Genomic DNA, 23,993 nt, shown 5'->3' with positions numbered 1-23,993 from the left:
TACTGTAAATTGATCAATTCTTTCTGTGAATTCAATAAATCACTTTTTTTTATGCAGAAAGCATCCTTTTACTTTTTCAAAAGATTTACAATAAAAAAAAAAACACCAAATGCTAAACACTGAATTGCTACTAGTGCAATTGATTTCAGTGGGACAACCTGCAAAATAAGGTGTGACTCAACATGAATAAGGGTGGTAGAATCTGGCCCTTAACAACTCCCCACTCCAATGGTCAACTGCCTTTGGTAACTATGTAAGAAAGTTCATTTAGATAACCTAAGTTTATGCAGTATTTTAAGGCATTTCCTACAGTAAGTATAGTTAATACAACAGATAATGAGGCTACTTTCTCTGATTACTGCAGGTAAAATTAGATAGCTTTTTAGGAACAACACTGTAATATGAGATTCTAGTTTTATTATTATCTTGCTTTGCCCTAATGTAGTACTAGTGGATTATGATCTCACAGATATGGGATCTGTTATGCCTTCATGGAAAAAAAGTATTATTACTCAGATGGTAATTTGGGGTGCAATACAGACCAGTGTAGGATTATGTTGCCGCCTACTTTGTAATCCTGAGTGTCTCACAATGCCTGACTGCGATAGCTCCCAACCTGGGCCACTCACAGCCAGCCTACCAGCATGCAGGTCACACCTGGAGTGTCTGTGTGCTAGACAGCCTGGTTCAGCAACTCTGACTGCAGCAGCCTGTCTACAGCCCTAGTCTGGCTTCCAACAGCCTTGGTTACTACTTGCAGGGTGAGACTAACACACTTCTGGTCCTGAATATTCCCAATATTGTGCACTCTGCAGTGCCCAGCCCTCTCCTGGACAGTTAAGAGAAATAATATAGTTTATTTGTTCCTCTAAAGACCAAAACCAAATCACACTTTATTAACTTAACTAGGGTAAATACACCCTTTCTTTTAAACACAGCACTGAGTTGGTTTATAGTAAAAATAAAACAAATATATTAACAATGTCTAATTAAAGGAATAAAAATAGAAAGCAAATTAAAGTGAAAACATGCATCTAAAGGTCTAAAACTTAATCTAGCAATATACAGGCTTTGTTCACGATGGTTTCTCACTTATATTCAGTTCCCAATCCCCCTTGGCTAAAGGACATCTTTCACAGCTTGCAGGAGCTCTGCTCCTTTGTGTCTATCAAGAGATGGATGCCAAAGATGGCTTCTCTCCTTGAATATATCTTCCAAAGTTCAATTAACTTGTTTCAAGAGGCACGATGACCTCATTCTGTTCTTCCCTTCATGTGGGTTTCCCATCCCCCTATATGATTTCTATGTAAATAGAGCTTCCATTGTTTCTGATTCATCATGCTTAATTTACATAGGAATCAGGTAGATAGCTGTTGTGATATTCCCTCTTGTCTGGGCAGACTGTACAGTCTGCTATCACTGAGCATCCATAAGACCCTATATAGTATTAATACATAAAATTCACAATGCTATTAATCATCAGCATGTCATAGGCTTCCTGAAAAGACCTCACTCTATATACTTTATAATTCAGTAATATTGTATAGGTTTCAGAGTAACAGCCGTGTTAGTCTGTATCCGCAAAAAGAAGATATGCATCCGAAGAAGTGGGCTGTAGTCCACGAAAGCTTATGTTCTAATAAATTTGTTAGTCTCTAAGGTGCCACAAGTACTCCTGTTCTTAATATTGTATACAATCAGTTGATTCAATTGATTATCTCTTGAGGTTCAGCCCCCAGTCTTTATAGACCAGTTAACCTTTACAATGTATTCTTTGAAAAGTAAAACCCAGACCAAGCTTCTCTCTCTTACTAGGTGTAGACCATATGCTGTCTCCTTCCCCTGCTGCTCCCGCTTGTTAGTTTGAGGTTTGCCTCCACCCCTTGTTAGTCTGATGGGACTGTTTACGCAATATGTAAGTACATTCTCATTGTCTTATAACATACTTTGGAAGTAACTCCCAGGTGGGGAAAACACATTCCTTTGTCTAGTGCAGACGTGTTTACCAACTCTCCCTAACACACCTGATTTACACACACTTTAGTCATAATTCAGGCATATATCCCGAACTCTTAATATCCATTGAGTATATACATCATGCAAGAATATTAATGATCAGTGAGTTTAGTTTTCAAATGTTACCTTGCAAGGTATATTTTGTTCAAAGGTTATTACAATAGTGCATAGGCTATGAATATAGGGGTGCTTACGATCACACTAAGATCTTCCCCTTCTGCAGGAGCAACCATGGAAGGGGAACACTTAGGGTATGTCTACACTATGGGATTACTCCGAATTTACAGAATTCGATTTTTGGAAACTGACTGTATAAAGTAGAGTGTATGCGGCCACACTAAGCACATTAATTCGGCAGTGTGCGTCCACGTACCGAGACTAGCGTCGACTTCCGGAGCGTTGCATTGTGGGTAGCTATCCCATAGTTCCCGCAGTCTTTTCCGCCCATTGGAATTCTGGGTTGAGATCCCAATGCCTGATGGGGGCCAAAAACATTGTCGGGGGTGGTTCTGGGTACATCCTCCCCCTCCCTCCGGAAAAGCAATGGCAGACAACCGTTTCACGCCTTTTTTCCTGGGTGAACTGTGCAGACGCCATACCATGGCAAGCATGGAGCCCGCTCAGCTCAAGACAGCAGACATGAACATTGTAAACACCTCGCGCATTATCGTGCAGTTTATGCTGAACCAGAACCTGCAAAACCAGGCGAGGAGGCGGTGGCTACGGCAGCGCGGTGACGAGAGTAATGAAGACATGGACATAGAATTCTCTCAAACCGCGGGCCCCGGCGCTTTGGAGATCATGTTGTTAATGGGGCAGGTTCTAGCTGTGAAATGCCGATTCTGGGCCCGGGAAACAAGCACAGACTGGTGGGAACACATAGTGTTGCAGGTGTGGGACGATTCCCACCAGTCTGTGCTGCAAAAGTTTCGCATGCATAAGGGCACTTTCATGGAACTTTGTGACTTGCTTTCCCCTGCCCTGAAGCGCCAGAATACCAAGATGAGAGCAGCCCTCACAGTTGAGAAGCGAGTGGCGATAGCCCTGTGGAAGCTTGCAACACCAGACAGCTATCGGTCAGTCGGGAAACAATTTGGAGTAGGCAAATCTACTGTGGGGGCTGCTGTGATGCAAGTAGCCAAAGCAATTGCTGAGCTACTACTACCAAAGGTAGTGACTCTGGGAAATGTGTAGGTCATAGTGGATGCCTTTGCTGCAATGGGATTCCCTAACTGTGGTGGGGCGATAGATGGAACCCATATCCCTATCTTGGTACCGGAGCACCAGGGCAGCCAGCACATAAACCACAAGGGGTACTTTTCAATGGTGCTGCAAGCACTGGTGGATCACAAGGGACGTTTCACCAACATCAATGCAGCCAGACACCAGGGTGATTAGAAGAGCACACCAGGAAGCGCTGCGCATCAGAGAAGCTTTGAAAACCAGTTTCATGACTGGCCAGGCTACGGTGTGAAGTTCTGTTTGTTTCTCCTTGATGAAAACCCCGCCCCCTTGATTGACTCATTCCCTGTAAGCAACCCACTCTCCCCCCTTCTATCACAGCTTGCTTTCAAGGGAAATAAAGTCACTATCATTTAAAAATCATGTATTCTTTATTAATTGATTATAAACATAAGGAGAGAACTGACAAGGTAGCCCGGGTGGGGTTTGGGAGGAGGATAGGAGGAAAAGGCCACTAAAAAAGTTCAAAATAATGACAGCCTTTTGCTTGGGCTGTCCACTGAGGTTGAGTGGGAGGGTGCATGGAGCCTCTCCTCTCCCCGGGGTTCTTGGGCATCTGGGTGAGGAGGCTATGGAACATGTTGAGGGGGAAGGGCAGTTATACAGGGGCTGCAGTGGCACTCTGTGATCCTGCTGCCGTTCCTGAAGCTCCATCAGACACCAGAGCATGTCCGTTTGATCACGCAGCAGCCCCAGCGTTGCAGCCTTCCACCTCTCGTCTCAAGCGTCCCTCATGGCCTCACGTTCACTGGCATCTTTCCTGTACTTTGATACCGTGTCCTTCCACTCATTCAGATGAGCTCTTTCATTGTGGGTCGATTCCATGATTTCAGACAACATTTCGTCTCGCATCCATTTTTTTCACCGCCTTATCTGAGATAGCCTTCGGGATGGAGGAGGAGGGCTTCAAAAATTTGCAGCTGCGGGAGGAAGGGAAAAAAGGGAGAGAAGTATTTAAAAAGATACATTTTACAGAACAATGCTTATACTCTTTCACGGTGAACAACACTATTCACATTACATAGCACATGTGATTTCAGTACAAGGTCGCATTTTGCATCTTAATATCGAGCGCCTGCAGCTTTGGTATTAGATCTCAGACGCAGGTCCGGGCAACAAAATTCGGCTTGCATGCGGCCATGGTAAGCCTTTGTCTTTCGGCTTCTGCAGCCTTCATAAAAGCAGCGCCCTCCTTTCCCACATACCAAGCAAAGCCCATTGCGTGCTGCAATTTTCCTTAACGTGCAGTAGCAGAAACCAAACTAACACCCCCCCACCCAATTCTCTCGGATGATCGCTTTATCCCTCCCCGCACCGCGTGGCTGGTATCAGGGAAGATCCCTGCTAGCCAAATGCGAAAAGCTCAGCACCAATGCCCCTCTCACCCCCGCTTGGCTAACAGCAGGGAAGGATTTCTTTTCAGCCACAGGCAAACAGCCCAGTAGGAATGGCCACCTCTGTCCCCTTAATTAAATTCCCATATTTCAACCAGGTTACCATGAACGATATCACTCTCCTAAGGATAACACAGCGAGATAAAGAACGGATGTTGCTTGAATGCCAGCAAACACCGGGACCATACGCTGCCAGGCTTTGTCATGCAATGATACCATATTACTTGTTACTAGCATAGCGTGGTCAAGTGTCCTACCATGGAGGACAGAATAAGGCTGCACTGCCCAGAAACTTGTGGCAAGGCTTTTGGAGTACCTCCAGGAGAGCTTCATGGAGATGTCCCTGGAGGATTTCCGCTCCATCCCCAGACACGTTAACAGACTTTTCCAGTAGCTGTACTGGCTGCGAATGCATCCCAAGTCCTCAGGGCAAATTAATCATTAAAAAACGCTTGCTTTTAACCATGTTTTATATTTACAAAGGTACACTCACCTGAGGTCCCTTCCATGGCTTCATGGTCTGGGATACTGCCTTGGGAGGGTTGGGAGGCTACTTCATTCAGGCTGAGAAAAAGATCCTGGCTGTTGGGGAGAACGCAGTGCTGTGTGCTCTCTACAAGCTTGTCCTCATCCTCCTCATCTTCCCCATCCGCAGAATCCTCAGGCATGGCTGACAGTACCCCCTCCTTGGAATCCACAGTCAGAGGTGGGGTAGTGGTGGCGGCCCCCCCTAGAATTGCATGCAGCTCAGTGTAGAAGTGGCATGTCTGCGGCTCTGACCCGGACCTTCCGTTTGCTTCTTTGGTTTTCTGGTAGGCTTGTCTGAGCTCCTTAACTTTCACGCGGCACTGTACTGAGTCCCTATTATGGCCTCTCTCCATCATGCCCTTGGAGATTTTTTTCAAATGTTTTGGCATTTCGTCTTTTGGAACGTAGTTCTGCTAGCACTGAATCCTCTCCCCATATAGTGATTAAATCCAGTACCTCCCGTACAGTCCATGTGGGTGCTCTTTTTCGATTCTCGGACGGCATGGTTACCTGTGCTGATGAGCTCTGAATGGTCACCTGTGCTCTCCACGCTGGGCAAACAGGAAATGAAATTCAAAAGTCCGCGGGACTTTTCCTGTCTACCTGGCCAGTGCATCCGAGTTCAGATTGCTGTCCAGAGCGGTCACAATGGTGCACTGTGGGATAGCTCCTGGAGGCCAATACCGTCGAATTGCAGCCACACTAACCCTAATTCGAAATGGCAGTGTCGATTTCGGCGCTACTCCCCTCGTCGGGGAGGAGTACAGAAATCGATTTTAAGAGCCCTTTATGTCGAATTGATGGCTTCGTTGTGTGGATGGGTGCAGGCTTAATTTGATTTAACGCTGCTAAATTTGACCTAAACTCATAGCGTAGACCAGGCCTTACTATAATAATATCACAAGGTTTCAGTAGTAGTGTCCCTGTCTCATGGTCTGCTTTTTGCGGTGGTGTTTGTGACCTAGGAGAAGAAACTGAGGATCCATGGAAACAGTCCCCAACTCTGATGCATTTTTTACAGACATTCAGAGCAGAAGTATCACTAGGTGTACTGAAAGATTATCCATGCCCCCAACAGCACTCTGGCTTCTGATCAACCTCTGCCATTGGTTCCCCAGGCATAACTGCACAGAGCTGTAGGAGATTAATGATTGTGGTGATGACAGTAATGCTTGTATGAAAAGCATTCATATCTATGGCAGTTTGCCATGGATTTTCATTCCCCTCCATGCTGAGCACAGTAACTTTTACTCAGCTTTTTTAGCTCCTCCATACATAACACACCCCCTAACCATAAAGCTCTACTGCACTCAGGGGGTGAAGGATCATGCTACAGAGATACTGTCTTCCTCTTTTTGTACTCTCTGCTCCATTGCCATACAATTTTGTTGCCTTCCATGATTCTAAGTAGGGGGGAAATACAGCCAATTGTGCTGGACAAATATATTTTGCTTTTGCGTACCTAGATGCTATGGGGTGAGGCGCTCTATCCATGGATTGGCATACTAAGAGATCAGAAATGACACACATCAGAGACCCGTTTCAGATGCAATGCACTCACAGTTCCTGTCATTTGGTAGAGGAAGTAGCATTGAGCCCAGTCTTGTTCCCAGGACAATCAATGGTTTAGTCCTCTGTAATATAATCTGATGCAGTTGAAATTGTGTATTTCATGAACCTCCACAGAGCAGACAGATCTAGAAATCTTGATTCCAATTTTACTTACACTAGTTCTACACCAGTGCAACTACCTGGACTTCATTTGAGTTGCATCTGATTTACACAAACATAAATGAAATCAAAATTAGGCCAATAGTCACATTGCGCTTCTTATAGGTCCACTTTGTTGTGTGGTATTGTTATGTGCATGTTGGTAAATATATTTAAATAATTAATTACAAAAACAAATGTCATTACTTTTTAATTAAAATGCATCAAACTAACCTAAAATGTTTCAATCAGAAAATACTTATACATTCATTTAGAGCAACATTTCCTGCACAGCTTTTACACATAAATATTTGATTTGAATACTGTTACACAACATCAGCATGAAAACAAATTAAGTAATGAACATATTTGCCACATTAGGCTAACATATTTTATACCATATAACAGTCAGCTGCAGTTCAGATGAAACCAAATAGATGTTAGAATAGATGTTTAGACCAAGAGGAATTGTGAGCTGCCATCATTTCAGGCAACAGAGTTGACTGTTCTAGGCAGAATTAGAACCCTCCATGTCAAACAGTTTTCACAATGGGATGTAGAAAGCAGTAAATCATCTAGGGAGGGAGGGACGATTCGATCTACCTATGCAGAATTGAAAAGAAACTTACCAGTTACAGGGGCACCCTGTTCCATAACACGCTTCAGATGGTTCAACTATGCAACTATGGTTCACATGCACAACTAGACATACACTACAAAGATAGTGTATGTCTTGTTAGGAAATTCCCACTCCACCTTAATCATATTCTCATAAACTAGGTGAGGAAGAATTACACAGCTCAGCTTTTTTTTTTTTTTTTTGCTCTGCCGGTGTGTACACCTCCCCCCGCCCCCATGTGTCCTGATATTTTCTTCCCCTCACCCTAGCCTGGAGGAGCAACTGCAGGGAAAGTCCAGCTCTGCCCCAGCCTCCCTGGGCTGGAGCATGTCCAGTGCAGCTGAAATCTTTAGAGAATTTAGATGCCAAATTCTAACTAGTCTGAGCATGTGCAAATTGAGATTTTTCAAAGATTTATAACTTGGCCAAATTTGGGTAGATTTCCAAGGGAATTGGAAACAACACATCCCTGATACCAGGGCAACACCCCTCCCTGCCCTTCTCCCAAATTTCAAGTCCCTTCTCCAAAGCATGGAGGTGCTAGAGCTTCTCAATGAAATGGTTGTAAGATTTAAAAAAGAAAAAAATTGTCAAGACAATGTATTTTTCCCTAACCTCGTTCTGAGAAATGGCTAAAGCATTTTAGCTGGAAATTAAAAAAAAAAAAAAAAAAAATCAGCCTGAGGCAGACACACAGCATGGAAAATTTCAGCCTGAATAGTTAAAAGTCTGGCAAAATAATAAGTAAACAGGGTCTTATAATGAAAAGTGTTTAATCAACCTTAATTATAGGTGCTTCTAACAGTTATGCCTATAATAAGTGCTAGTACATGGCTAACTTAGATTTCTAGGCACTACAATACCACAAATAATACATAAGGCTACCACTGGTTTTGTATCATATTTGGCAAGTTTTTTTTTATCACTCTGCTTCATTTTCACCTATCTGTATAATAGGGATACTATTATTTAACCACCTCATGCAGACATTTTGAGGATTATTGGTACACACTTTAAATATAAGAAAAGCTGTATAAGTACAAAGTCTTGCTACTTTTTCATGTTCAGCTGCTATTGTACTTACACAAACAAAAGATGAAGGCAACTTTCAGCTTTTGTCCATGTGCAGAAAACTCCTTCACTTCACACTGAGGAGGCAAGAATGCAGGGATTTCATTATCTTACAAAGTTCAAACTCTTTTATTTACAAATTCACAGTGAGTCAACGGCAGGATTCTACTACATTTATTTTGGCTGTAAAGTTGCTCTGCATAGTTGAACTTCACATCAGCCCTATGCTGGCATTCAGAATGCCAGAAAATAATGGAATCCTTTGTACTCTGTAGAAAAAGATCTAGGGTGAAATTCACCTCTCTGCTGCGGGTCAGTACAAGCTCCACACACAGCTTTGCACCTCAAAACAAAGGTTAAGTCGGACCCACCAAAGAGAATCATCCAGAACTCCTCAGTAATTCAGAATCATTTGTATATCTATTATATATACACACACATATTGGTAAAGTACAGAAGTTACTGTTGAAATTTCTCAAATTGGGCAAGTTTTTAAAGTTAGGTTCATGCAAATATTTGCACAATCCTAAGTAGTGTATGCAAATCCTAAATCCTTACATGCAAAGTGGTGTATTTTCAAGTGCATGTGCCCAGTCGTTCATTCAATTGGCCATATGCATATGCAAATCTCTTTTGTGGGCACACATGAGAAGTAAAGTAGCCTCAGTTTGCTTTAGCTTAACTAAGGCCACTTTACTTCTGAATTAGAGTGTTCACACAAGGGTTTAATGCATTTTAGCTAATAATAATACAAGCTAATACTTGGTACCTTTGGTTAACACATATTAACTTTCCTGAGTGTCCCCAAGTAGACAAACACTTAGGGTTCTCTACTGTACCCATCACCATAGTATCTAATGCCTAGTCTACACTACAAAGAGAGTTCAATCTAAGTCACTTTGTATTGACCTAATTGTGCATGTGTCTACACTCAAATACGTATCTGGGCAACATAAGCACCCTGTTACAGCAACACAGTAATACCACTTCCCCAAACAACATTGAACCATAGTTGACCTATGGAGGTCGATGCTGTAATGGACCGGTGCATAAGCAGTCTTGCCTCCTGGTCAGAGCTGGGCTGAGGTCTACCTATCAGTGATGGTAATCACTGGGCAGGAGCTGGATCAATCGCAAGTGCCAGGTTCCATAAGCAAGAGTTAGGATCAGAGTCCGGCCAGGGTCAGAGACCTAAGATCAAAAATAGTGCCAGGTTGGAATCAGAAGGCAAGAGTCAGGGCCAGAGTCAGGCTGGGTTCTGAGACTGGAGATCAGAAGCAGTACCAGGTTAGAATCAAGAGGCAGGAATCAGGGTTGGAGTCAGGCTGGTGTTGGAGGCCAGAGATCAAGCAAGGTCTGGCGCTGCAGCAGGCTGAAGTCTGTGAGGTTGCTCAGTCAACTTCCTGGGGAAACCTCTGCTGTTAAAGAGGCCAATTAGAGGGCAGCAGGTTCCCGTCACTCTGGGTCTCTTGGGTGGCACGTCCTGTAAGCACCTACTCTCTATAGTGCTCCCTGGCTGTGCCCTCTGTGTGGTTTCACCCTTTAAAACCGCTGCATAATTTTGAAATGTCTTTTCCTGGTTGCCCAGCTTGGCCAGCACACCTAGAAGCTCTCCATTATTGTGTGAAACTGCCCAACCAGCCAGGCCAGCTCCACACACTAGAAGCACTCCTCCCTATTTTGGCACTAGCCAATCTTGCCATAGAATACATCAACAGAAAGGGCTACTATTCTATGATTATGCAAGTGTTGGTGGATTACCAAGTACACTTCACTGACATCAATGTTGGTTGGTCAGGGAAGGTAGCAATCCAGTGTTGCAAGCTTCCACAGTGAGATCACCATTCGCTTCTCAACTGCCAGAGAAGTTCTCATTCTGGTTTGCTCACACTGGGAGGGCTAGGGCGAGTTTGGCATACAGATCCAGAAATAAGGCCTTTCACATAACCTGAATTACAATGCAATCCCACCAGTCAGTGCTGGTTTCTCAAGCCCAGAAGTGGCATTCCACCATTTGCAGTTGCTCCGTGAATGCCACCAACAACCTTGAATTGGTTTTCACTATGTCCCACAGCAAACTACCCTCCGACAAATCATCACTGTGACATCGCGAAGGGTGCAAGCTGACCACTGAACTGCTGTGCCACCTTAATTCTCCAGCCCAGAATATCTCTTACTCTGTTCTACTACTGAAAAGCAGCCTCTCCAAGCACTGTTCACATGACTACTAGCATGTAAAGGCAACACCTGCAAATGCCTCAGTCCCAGCCTTGCACCCCAGAAACATGCATCTTAAACAGTTCAAAGCCCACCTTGGACAGTGTAAGCTCATTATGAGTCCTTCATTCCATCAAAGGGTAATGAATATGAAACAGCCTTTTTTAACCTGAGTAGAGATTCTCAAGACACTTCAACCAAAAGCACATTAGTTTAGAAAAAAACAATGAAACAAGTTTATTAACTAAAGAAAAATAGATTTTAAGTGATTATAAGTGATAAAAGCATAGAAGTCAGATATGGTTATGAAAGCAATAAAAAATAAACACACAAGCTATTTCCTAAACTTTACCAAGGCTAGTAGTTCTAAAAGCAAAACAGGTTGTCTCACCATAAGCTGCAATACATTTCACAGACTGTCTCCTCCCAGTGTCCTGGGACACTCCTCCCACTGTTCAATGATGCTTCTCTTTGTCTTCCAAACCATCTTGCTTCCACGTGTCGAGGTAGCAGCAGAGAAATGACTAGAGTCCTTTTTTCCTCCTTCTTATACCCCAACCCCTTGTGCTGGAAAAATCCTTGCTGGGTCATGGGGTTAGGCAGTCCCATTGCCTATGTGCTCTGCAAACTGTCCTTCAAGTGAACCGTAAATTCTTGTTTCTACTTTCTGTGTACACACCATTAGCTCTGAAGCAACATGTAAATCCTTTGTTTAGAGTTATCAGTTAATAGTTCTAACACCTGTGGTCAGTCCTTTGTGTCTCTGAAGTGCTAGTTGATGGGTGTTTCCCAGACTTACAAATATGTTTCAGTAACAAACATAGCAAAATCTCATAACTCCATGCACAATGTTAATACACACATTTTAACAGGACAATGATGTCCAGTAGAACATGAGTTTTCAAATTATACCTCACAAGGCATGCTTTGTACAAAATATATCATAACCATACAAAAGTGGCGAACATGGGGTACAGCTGGTGAACAGTGTGTCACAGTCACATCCCCCATTTCTGCGGTTCTTCCTGTAGCTCTGCAAATACTGCAGTATTGTTCGTCCTGTGTTTGCAACACTCATGAGAATAGTGTGGGCTCCGTGCTTCTGTCAGAGATGGCTGACAGCGAAAAGTGCTACATAGGTTTGTGGGATTTTTTAAAATAGTGCAAAAATTATGGGATATGGATGGCATTATGGGATGGAGAAAGTTGACCACTGGCTCCCAGTATTCCCCCCGTGACTTTTTCTGCCCCACCATGCATTGCTAAAATGTCCCAAAAAATAGTGTGTCACATGATGGCAAGTTGCACACTGGGATGGCTACTCATAGTGCACCACATGGGTGCATTGACACAAGCACTCCTGGTGGGTACACATAGTGCTGATGCAAGGAGACAAGCATGCACATGAGCGACATACTAACTGCAGCAGCTTTATATTGACATAACTTGCGTTGACCAAAGTTGGTAGTGTAGACATGGTCTAACTGTTTCTCCTCCTCCTATTTTCATTCACAAGTTAGGTACACAGAGAGAGCTTCCCTTTCCTAAATTTGAAGTCTGCACATTATTTCTATATAAAATAGATGTTCAGCTCACCTGGCTCTAAAAGAAAATTGTTACAGAATTATTCCACCAAATCTTAATGCACATCTGTATAATATTGGGTGCCAGAGATCAGCTGAACTAAAGTAATTCACACTTTTGGTTTCACAGAAGTGGCTAAAGTATCCATGTATAAGGGTAGCAGCAATGACTGCTATTATAACAGTATGCCTATGTATGCTTGCTAGGGGGTTACGGCACTCTGCACCTTTCAGGATTAGGCTGTAAGCCATCCATTATATTAGCCCAATTGCCAGTATCACAGGTGTTCCTTGCACAACCAGTTCCCACTCATGTACATGTTTGTGTTCCACAACTTCCTGACCCTCAATGTAAGATTTTGAGTAACACGACAGGAGGATGGTACCAGGGTTTAGAGTGTTGCTAGTGTGATTGTACATATTGTGGGTTCAACTACTACTTGGAAGAGATTTTTTTTTAAATGGTTCATTTTAGTCTGTTTGGTTTTAGAGCAACAGTATCAAGAGAGTGATGATCTTGAGATTTAATAAGGAAGAAGTTGCTTGAGATTTCAGTGAGAAGTGTCTGTAGAGCAGAGAGGGAGGAGTCAGATTGGAGAGGATCCAGGAGGGCATTTGAGGTGAGGAAGTTAATGCGGCAGTTGCAGACAGTCCACTTACTAAGCTTAGAAGTGAAGGGAAGGAGGGAAATGGAGACAAGTAGAGACAAGGGTAGGTATTTACTTAGGAAAGGGGAAACTTGGGTACATTTGTACCCAGAGGGGACAGAACTTCAGGTAGAGCTTTGTCAGTGTTAAATGTTAAAGCCATGGCTGCAGTGAAGTCACATATTAAAAGGAATCCTTTGTTTTTTGCCATGTTCTGGGATATTTTAGTCTTTTCTCTCGGCAATCTTAAAAATCATAGAAAATACATTAGAGAGATCCTTCATGGTGTGGCTAAAAATGTGGAATATATGGTCACAGCGAATGGTCTTCAAAAATGTCTGATGCTTTGCTTCTGTAGCCTACTCATTTTCAGCATGAGGGACAAGGCTTTAATTCAGCCCAAACACAGGCAATACAAATACTTGCAGTTATTTATTTCTTTTACAGTTAAGACATGTGAGAAAAGTGCACACCTTCATGTATCTAATCTAACTGATCTGACTGAAGACTCTTAACAGGTACAGGAAAAGGTCAACTCCAAAAATATAGCAGAAAGAGTCAAGTTACAGTAGGGCAAACCATTTTGCATGGCCAATTTGGAGTCAGACTATGAAGGTCCCTCATATGGGCAAGGAAAGGTAGGAGAGCACAAAGGGACTCACCCACACCATGCTCATCCCCCTTCTTCATTCACCCCAAGGGCACACATCAGCCCCAAAATGGAAGAAGAAGAGGTAGTGCCAACGCTGCATCAGGAAACTTTGAGTGGGACATGACCTCTTCTCTGAGCTTCCCATGCAGCAGGGTAGCTCCTTGTCACTTGCAATGCAGGCACTGCCTGCATTGCACAATCTAGCCTGTAGAGAGGACACAACAAGGACTTATTTTCCTCTCGTAGAATTTGTGTGTGAGAGTTTCAGGCCATCAGTTGTCACTATTTGGAGGTTCTTTAAACTTGATCCTTGATTTTAATGGCCCTTTCTGAACCTGCTTTTTTCCCTCCAAAATACTTTGCATGTTGTATTTTTGATAGATCTCACTGTACAGTTGATCAGTTTACAAATAAATGAATGTTCAGAATGTATTCATTCCATATTATGCAGAGTGCAAAAACTTTTGAGGGTGGTGTTTATAACCAATTAACTACCTTACTTGAAATAATCTGAGTTTTTGAGACTACCAGCCCAACTCGATTTAACTGGCTATCCAAATCTCTCTCTCAGCCTAGGTAGGACATAGCAAGCTTTGTCTATTAGGTTGCTGGGGGGTTGAGAAATCAAGAGGTACCATACTGGAGATATGCCATCAGCCATTATATGTTAAACTGCCATTGTGCAGTAATCTTGTTCAAGTAGCCCTGTGTAACTCCTAATACGAAGTGTCATTGCACTGCTTGACACCAGAGAGTTCCCAATTATGGGAACTGCAATGGGACCCTTTAGGGCAATAGCTTTCTACATTTTTACTTTATAAATTAGGACATAAATTCACAGCAGCTCACTCATCACTGTACTATAAAGGACTGTTTTTTGCAGCATAACCTTCATTAAAAAAGGTCCCTTTAGGGAAATGTTGAGAGAATTGGGATCAGGGGACCTGTAAGATATTTAAGTCACTAAGCAGAAGTCATGAGAGATGTGAACAATTGAATTGACAAATGACTGCATGAAGCAGAACATTATATGACCCACATAACAGGGAATCCTGAGAACTCTGAATTTTCTTTCTTGATATGATCAAAATAAGAAGAGACTGCATGAAGTCTATAGAATTTCATTCTATAAATGAAAACCAGAAAATAAACTGTATCCATAAACTTCAATAAACCAAGCTGCAGAAAAAATATGAAGATATTTCACCTGGGACCTTTTGTAATTTAAATCACAAATCCATTTTAAGTGGGCTAAATCTCTTCCTAGATTCCAAGTCCAGAAAAGACCATTGTGATTACACTGCTCTACAGCCAAAATGCTTCTGAAATAAATGTAGTCAAACTTTACTAATTCTGGGTCACTGAGAACGAAAATGATGCTTAAAATTGTTGATTGGCTCTAGTTTTCAAGATATGCTATTGGGTCAGTATATACGACCCTTGACTTGGGAATGGCGGAGGATAAGTGAGTTATAAAGGGAAGGGATCTCAATTTAAACCAGAAATGACTGAAATACATCTTTGACTGGATCTATGAATAAATCTATGACTGGGTTTGGACAGTACTTGCTTTTTAGGCAAAACAATGAATGATGCAATCTGAAGCTGGTATTGCATCATACATGATATTAATTGCATCATGTTATTCCTAGAAGTCATGGATGACGCAATCATAACGAAGCTTACATCATTCTGCTGAACAAATTGCCCTATATCAGCTCTAGAAATCATACAGTGTCGTGCTCTCTTGTTTGTCAGTGTTTGATTTGGCAAAGGGACACATTTCTGTTTAGCCAGAGTGAGCAGAGATGCCTCGTACTTGTGTGAACAATGCAGATAACTTCTGCTATGTTTGTGGTGAAGTGACTTTTGCATCACAAAAGCGCAGTATAACCACTATGGTTAAGAAAGCCTATCACCTTTATTTTGGCTGCAAAATTGGAGATCAGGACAAGAGGTGGGCCCCACACATATGCTGCAACACTTGTGCAACAAATCTTCACCAGTGGTTGAACAGGAAAAGAAAATCTATGCCTTTTGCAGTGCCAATGATTTGGAGAGAGCCAACAGATCATACCAGCAATTGTTACTTCTGCATGGTGTCTCCAGTTGGGAAAGGTGCATCAAAGAAGAAAAAGTGGACTGTGCATTATCCAAACATTCCATCAGCTATACGCCCAGTACTCCACGGAGAAGGACTGCCGGTTCCTGATGCATCAGAATCATTCTCACTGGAGTCAGATGAGGAAGAGGATGAAACTTCTGGTCCTGAACCATCAATGTCACAGGACCCACATTTTCTCCCATCCTCCTCCTCTGAACCACACCTCATAACACAAGGTGAACTGAATGACCTTGTCAGGGATTTGGAACTACCCAAGAGTAAGGCAGATCTGTTGGGCTCCAGACTACAGCAGTGGAATCTCCTGGCAGGTGATGTTAGGGTTTCCATGTTCCGCGACTGTCAAAAGGATCTTGTCCCATTCTTCTTCATGGAAGGTGATCTTGTAGCCTGCAACAACATGGATGGTGTGATGACAGCCCTCAACATCGTTCACGATCCAGATGAGTGGAGACTGTTCATTGATTCATCGAAGACGAGTCTTAAAGCTGTTTTACTGCATAATGGCAATGTTTTGCCATCAATTCCAGTTGGTCATGCAGTCCATATGAAGGAAACCTATGACAACATGAAACAACTTTTGAGGTGCATAAACTATGACCAACATCAGTGGCAGCTTTGTGGCAATTTGAAGGTTGTTGCTCTCTTGCTTGGTCTGCAGACTGGATACACAAAGTACTGCTGTTTTCTCTGCGAATGGGATAGTCGTGCAAGAGATTCCCACTACATCAAGAAAGATTGGCCACTCCGACAGTCATTGGCGCCTGGGAGGAAAAGTGTTCAGCATCCACCACTTGTTGAATCAAGGAAGATTTTGTTACCACCTTTACACATCAAGCTGGGTCTGATGAAGAACTTTGTCAAGGCTATTGACAATACACAAGCAGCTTTCAAGTACCTCCGTGGAAAATTTCTAAGTTAAGTGAAGCTAAGATAAAGGAAGGTGTCTTTGTTGGTCCTCAGATTCGTGAACTTCTTTGAGATGATGCATTTGACCATGCACTGCGTGGCAAGGAAAAGACGGCATGGAAAGCCTTCCAGTTAGTGGCAATAAATTTTCTCGGAAACAACAAGGCAGACAACTACAGGTTTTTGGTGGAAAACCTCCTCAAGGCATACAAAAGCCTTGGTTGCAACATTTCACTAAAGATACATTTTTTGCACTCTCATCTAGATTTTTTTTTCCACCGAACTGCGAAGCAGTGAGCGACGAGCACGGCGAGCGATTTCACCAGGACATTACAACAATGGAGAAACGCTATCTGGGCAAATGGAGCAGACTATTGCTGGACAGTGACAAGAGATGCTCCATTTAATGAATACAAGAGACAAGCCAAGAAGCGCCAAATAGACACTGAATAGGACTAAACTATGTACATGCCTTTTGTTTCATAATAAATTTTATTTATATAACCCTTTTGCTGATTTTTAAAGTGTTACATAAACAGGACAGGTGAAATATTATCATGTAAAGCAACCATAAACATATGAAAAGACCTAGGTTTACAATTTATTTTTAAAACTCTACTATCTACGCAATATAATAGACATAAAATGTAAAAACTTAAATATCTTAGAAACAGTAGCCAATCAGTTGTTTTAATTGTCATATTTGAATTCAGCACATCAAAATACATAATAAATAGCACATTTTATCTCTGAAGCAGACTACTTCTCAAAAATTGTAGACCAGTGAAATCAAAATAGAAAATGCATATAAAAAGACGACAAGCTTATCAGTCATTAAGAAAAAAAGAAAAAAAATAGCAGCTATACTTACGGGATAGGGGACTCTATCCTGGGAAGCGATGACTCTGAAAAGGATTTGCGTGGGTCTATATAACCTATCAGCTTCTGTACCAGATGACTGCAGGATAGCTAATGTGACACCTATTTTTTTAAAAGGCTCTAGAGGTGCTCTTGGCAATTATAGGCCCGTAAGCCTAACTTCAGTACACCTCTACCTCGAGATAACGCTGTCCTCGGGAGTCAAAAAATCTTACTGCGTTATAGGTGAAACTGCGTTATATTGAACTTGCTTTGATCCACCAGAGTGCGCAGCCCCGCTGCCCTCCCCCCACCCCCACCCCGGAGCACTTCTTTACCACATTATATCCGAATTCGTGTTATATCGGGTCGCGTTATATCGAGGTAGCGGTGTACTAGGAAAATTGGTTGAAACTATAGTAAAGAACAGAATTATCAGACACATAGATGAACATGATGCATTGGAGAAGAGTTAACATCACTTTTGTAAAGGGAAATCATGCCTCACCAATCTATTAAAATTCTTTGAAGGGGTGAACAAAGATGTGGACAAGGGTGATCCAGTTGATATAATGTACTTGGACTTTCCTAAAGCCTTTGACAAGGTCCCTCATCAAAATCTCTTACCCCATGACTGCTTAGCTTGCTTAAGAGGGAAGGTCCTCTCATGGATCAGTTAGTAGTGAAAAGATAGGAAACAAAGGTTAGGAATAAATAGTCAGTTTTAAGAATGGAGAGAGGTAAATAGTGGGGTCCACTAGGGCTCTGTACTGGCACCAGTGTTGTTCAACATATTAATAAATGATCTGGAAAAAGGGGTGAACAATGAGGTGGCAAAGTTTGCAGCTGATACAAAATTATTCAACATAGTTAAGTCAAAAACAGACTGGGAAAATTGACAAAGGGATCTCACAAAACTGGACAACAAAATAGCAGATGAAATTCCATGTTGATAAATGCAAAGTAATGCATATTGGAAAACATAATCCCAACTATACATATAAAACGATGGGGTCTAAATTAGCTGTTACCACTCAAGAAAGAGAACTTGGAGTCATGGATAGTTCTCTGAAAACATCTGCTCAATGTGCAGCAGCAGTCAAAAAAGCTAACAGAATGTTAGGAACCATTAGGAAAGGGATAGTAACTTTATTAGCCATCATAATGCCACTATATAAATTCATGGTATACCCACATCTGAAATACTGCTTGCAGTTCTGGTTGCCCCCTCTCAAAAGCAATATATTAGAAATGCAAAAGACTTTTAGGAGTTTTCCCTCTAATAAACAGATCCCCCTGCTTTTCTTTAAATGTTATATCTGGCACTGACAGTAGCATTGGTGGAATCCATAGATTCAATACAGTTCCATGTTTCTAAAATCAGTCACTCTTACTCTCCAAAATGTAGTTTTCTGGGTTTCAATACTGAGTATTCTGAGCTCAAATACATCACTGTATATGAAGAATAATTCCATTCAATTCAGCTGCAGTGCTCTTAGTTTATGTCTTCACTAGTGAGCTTACAATGGCACACCTGTACTGATGCAGCTGCACTGCTGTAAGATCATTCATGTAGCCGCCCTGTGTCGGCACGAGAGAGCTCTCCCATCGACATAATAAAACCACCTCCCCGAGCAACGGTAGCTATGTCAGCAGGAGAAGCTCTCCCACCAACATAGTGCTGTCTACACAGGCACTTCTGGCAGTGTAACTTACGTTTCTCTGGGGGATTTTTTTTCACACCCCTGAACAACACAAGTTATACCGACAAAAGTGGTAGTGTAGATATGGCCCTAATTTACACCAGTGACACTCAGATCAGAATCTGAACCTGTATTTTCTTCTTTCTGATCCTAATAGGTTAAAAACTGGCTCAGTGATGGAAAGTAAAATTCTTCATTCCTGGCCTTACCCAAACATAAAATGGCAACATAATCACAATAATAAGTATTAGTACAAATTATGAGTAATCAGTGAGGAAAGAAAAATCTATCGTCCTCAGTTCATGGCTTATGATTATTTCATTCACTGCATAATGAAAAAATCATGTTAACTAATAAATATTAGATTATTTTAAAAACGGATCCCACCTTAGATGCTTGTGTTCATAGAGACATACACAGACCAATTCATCATAATTATTTTTCTAGGATGAAGTAAATGCTAAATTTTCTATTGCAAAATCTCCACCCCTTTGTTTTACCAGAAATATTTTATTTACTATATGAAGGGCCCAATCTTGCTTCCACTGAGTTTTGTCATTGACTTCAATGCCCTTGGATACATGCAGGGAACTTCCACTGACTTAAATGGGGACTATGGCCTAGATTCACAAAGGGACATTATGCAATGCTCAGCATTACAATGTCCATCTCCTACTTGCCCTGCCACACAGTGGAATTCACAGCCCCAGGTTCAACACCCAGGCTCCCCAAGCATTGTATGGGGAGAGTTAGGTGCCTAAGAAAGGGAATCACGGAAGCCAGCAAGCTGAGCAGGGAGCTGCCAAAACTAGCCAGAAGTAAAATGCAGAGGAAAGAGGAGAGGCTTAGGGCCCAGATCCTAAAAGGTACTTAGATGCCTAATTCCCACTGATATGGGACCTTAGGCACCTGACTTAGGCACAGAGGATAAATAATTAAATTTCACTGGGCAAGAGAATAAGTGAGAAAATGACTTTATAGCCCAGTAGCTAGGGCACTCACCTGGTGCACAGAAGACCTGAGTTCAAGTCTTTGCTCCACATCAGGCAAAGCAGATATCTGAAAACAGGTCTCCCAAGCGAGTACTATTCTGGGGATACAGGCACACTCACCTGCCAAATTCCCAGCTGCCTTTTGTGTAGAGGTAAGGCATGCTCTAAGCATGCCTACCAGATTGGGCCCCACAGGTGAGATATGCAAGTGACTTGTTTGAGAATCCCACCAAGCTAAGGCAAGAGTGAGGGCTCTGAGCAATTTGTGAGCTATGGAGCAGCATCAGGACTTTGGCAGCTTTGCACATGCCTACTGATGGAAACTTAAGCACCTGGTGAATTTTAGGTGCCTACAGAATTAGGCAGAAGCTGAGCAGTGATTTTGAGAATGTCAGTTGTACCTAAATGTTGAATTTAAACACCTCACTGCCTCTCTAGGTGCCTAACTGCCTTTGTGAGTCTGTCTATATATCTGAAGCTAGATTGGACTCTACCCTTCCAGGAAAATTCACCATGTAAATCCAAAATATATGCTCAATGGCCAGGTATAAACTGGATTTTTTGTATTCTGACAAGAAATGGACCTTTTTTTAAACTATCTGCAGATTTTTTTTTAAATGTGAGTTTTATTAGTAATTAACTTCACAAAAAGAGTGTCTGCACATAATAAAATTAAGCAGGCCTGATTACTTTCTGGAGATCATGCAGCATTCCTTAGCCTTTGTAGCCTGAAGTACTCAGGATAATTTACTTGATAAATTTCAAGAACAAAATATTACATTTTTTCTTTGTAATATGCATTAGTAAATTCACGTTACTGTAATAATTCAAATCAGCAACAGTTATAGCCCTCAGTACACCCGGAGGTTGATTAAATTACTTGAAATATACAATTTTATTTTATCTGGTGTTTCATTAAAACATTATGTTAACAGGATAAAAATTAGTTATCTTTGGCTAAATCTAAAATATTAAGAAATCATTGTAAAAATGTACTACAGTGTCCAGGGCCTCTGGTCTCTACTACATTGGCCTAAATCTGGAGTAACTCAATGGAAATGCAACAAATTATGCATTTACACTAGTATAATTTAGACTAGAACCTGACAGCTGGGTACTTTTAGTCCCAAACACTCCAGCACCACTTGTACTGTGGTAAGTTGCAGTTTCTGTACAGTTCCCCACCATAAACACACAGGCTAGCCAGTAATGGTGGCCCAGGATTGGAGGTGAGCAGAGCACATACTTTAGTCTCCTATTATTCACAAATTTTATGAATACTGGGAAACTGGAGTGTCTAAGAGAATTGCTTGTGTGACTTGTGGTTAGTCAGTGGGGTGAGACCAAAGTCCTCTTTGTCTGGCTGGTTTGGTTTGCCTTAGAGGTGGAAAAACCCCAGCCTTGGGCTGTAACTGCCCTATTTTAAGCAATTTGTCCTCCGCAAAAGAATAAATGGACACAAATCGGACATCAGGAATGGTAACATACATAAGCCAGTAAGTAAACACTTCAATCTCCCTGGTCATTCTATTACAGATTTAAAAGTCACTATCATTGAACAAAAAAACTTCAGAAACAGACTTCAAAGAGAAACAGCGGAGCTAAAATTCATTTGCAAATTTAACACCATTAATCTGGGCTTGAATAGGGACTAGGAGTGGCTGGCTCATTACAGAAGCAGCTTTTCCTCTCCTGGAATTGACACCTCCTCATCTATTATTGGGAGTGGACTACATCCACCCTGATTGAATTGGCCCTGACAACACTGGTTCTCCACTTGCGAAGTAACTCCCTGCTCTCCATGTGTCAGTATATAATGCCTACATCTGTAACTTTCACTCTATGCATCTGAAGAAGTGAGGTTTTTACCCATGAAAGCTTATGCCCAAATAAATCTGTTAGTCTTTAAGGTGCCTCCAGACTACTTGTTGTTTTTGTCCTTAATTGGCACTCTCAGTTCGGTCCTACCAGAACCAGCATCGTTACAATGGCGTAGTCGTGCTAGGATCCACAGAACCAGGTCAATTAAGCTTTGGATCAGAACCCCACGCTATCCAAATTTGAATTTTGGGATTGAGAGTTTGGTTGGTTAAAGAGCAGTTGCAATGGGTGAGCAAAGAGCATATGAGGGCCTTGGCAAAAAAGCCCTGGAAGATTTGTGTTCAGAAAAGAGGATAAGCTTTAGAAAGAAAGCTAAAACTCAAGAACTGAGAAAGCTGTTAATGGCCAGTGATCAGGGGGCAAGAGCACAGCCCTTACCTGAGGCTATAGAAGATGCAGAAAAAATTAGAATGCAGAAGGCAACAAATAAACTGCAACTTGAGCATGAAAGGAATCTAGCAGATCTTCGATTGCTGGAAAAGCAAAAAATTGCTGATTTAGAAAAAGAAGCTGATGAGAGAGACGACAGAGCTCGTAAGGGGCGTCTGGAGCTGCTGGCTGCTGAGGAGAAAGCTCAACCATTACAACAGGAAACGCACAAGTTGAAACAAGAAACTGCCAGACTTCAGCTCCAAGTGAAAAAAGCAAGGGAAGAACAGCTGAAATGGTATCCTCCTAAAAGTCCAGTTTATAACAACGTTGGTATGTTTAACTCTGAGCACTTCTCTGGGTCTAACCAAATGTACCCCAATACTGCCACCTTTTATGTAAATGTTGTTACTGTGAGTTAGGTAGAAGGTGACCCCGTAAATTGTGCTAATGCTATGTAGGGGACCAGGTCATGGTCTTGAAGGCGCTCCAGGTCCATAAGATGGAAGCGTCGTGGGAAGGGCCATTCACGGTCCAAGAGCACCTGGGAGCTGTTAATTATCTCATAGCATCCCCCACCTCAAGCCTAAAGCCTAAGGTGTGCCATGTTAATTCTCTAAAGCCTTTTTATTCCAGAGATTTAAAGGTTTGTTAGTTTACAGCCCAGGGAGAAGATGATGCTGAGTGGCCTGAAGGTGTCTACTACGAAGCAAAAAGTGATGGTAGCGTGGAAGAGGTGAACCTCTCCATGACCCTTGGGCGTATGCAGCAACAGCAGATCAAGGAGCTGTGCACTAGCTACGCGCCGATGATCTCAGACACCCCAGGACGGATCGAATGGGCATACCACTCCATTGACACAGGTAATGCTCACCCAATTAGAACCCAACCTTACCCCGGGTGTCTCCTCAAGCTAAAACTGCTACAGAACGGGAGATCCAGGATATGCTACAGATGGGTGTAATCTGCCCCTCTGACAGTGCATGGGCATCTCCAGTGGTTCTAGTTCCCAAACCAGATGGGGAGATAAATTTGTGTGTGGACTACCATAAGCTAAATCCTGTAACTCGCCCAGGCAACTATCCAATGCCACGCACAGATGAGCTATTGGAGAAACTGGGACATGCCCAGTTCATCTCTACCTTAGACTTAACCATGGGGTACTGGCAGGTACCGCTAGATGAATCTGCAAAGGAAAGGTCAGCCTTCATCACCCATGTCGGGCTGTATGAATTTAATGTGCTCCCTTTCAGGCTGCGAAATGCACCCACCACCTTCCAAAAACTTGTAGATGGTCTCCTAGCGGGATTGGGAGAATATGCAGTCGCCTACCTTGACGATGTAGCCATTTTTTCAAATTCATGGGCAGAACACCTGGAGCATCTCCAAAAAGTCTTCGAGCGCATACGGGAGGTAGGACTAACTGTTAAGGCTAAAAAGTGTCAAATAGCCCTAAACAGAGTGACTTACCTTGGACACC

General features: G+C 42.3%; 1 protein-coding gene across 3 annotated transcripts in view; it reads right to left on the bottom strand.

The window, feature by feature from the left end:
* Positions 1-23,993, bottom strand: part of SHANK2 (SH3 and multiple ankyrin repeat domains 2) — a 621,242-nt gene that overhangs the window by 560,685 nt on the left and 36,564 nt on the right. The gene's annotated exons all lie outside the window — the stretch shown is intronic.

The sequence above is a fragment of the Trachemys scripta genome, chromosome 4, assembly GCF_013100865.1.
Source record: "Trachemys scripta elegans isolate TJP31775 chromosome 4, CAS_Tse_1.0, whole genome shotgun sequence".
Classification (NCBI taxonomy): domain Eukaryota; kingdom Metazoa; phylum Chordata; order Testudines; family Emydidae; genus Trachemys; species Trachemys scripta.
Note: the sequence above shows the minus strand (reverse complement) of the source record. Positions and strands in the feature narration are given on the sequence as shown.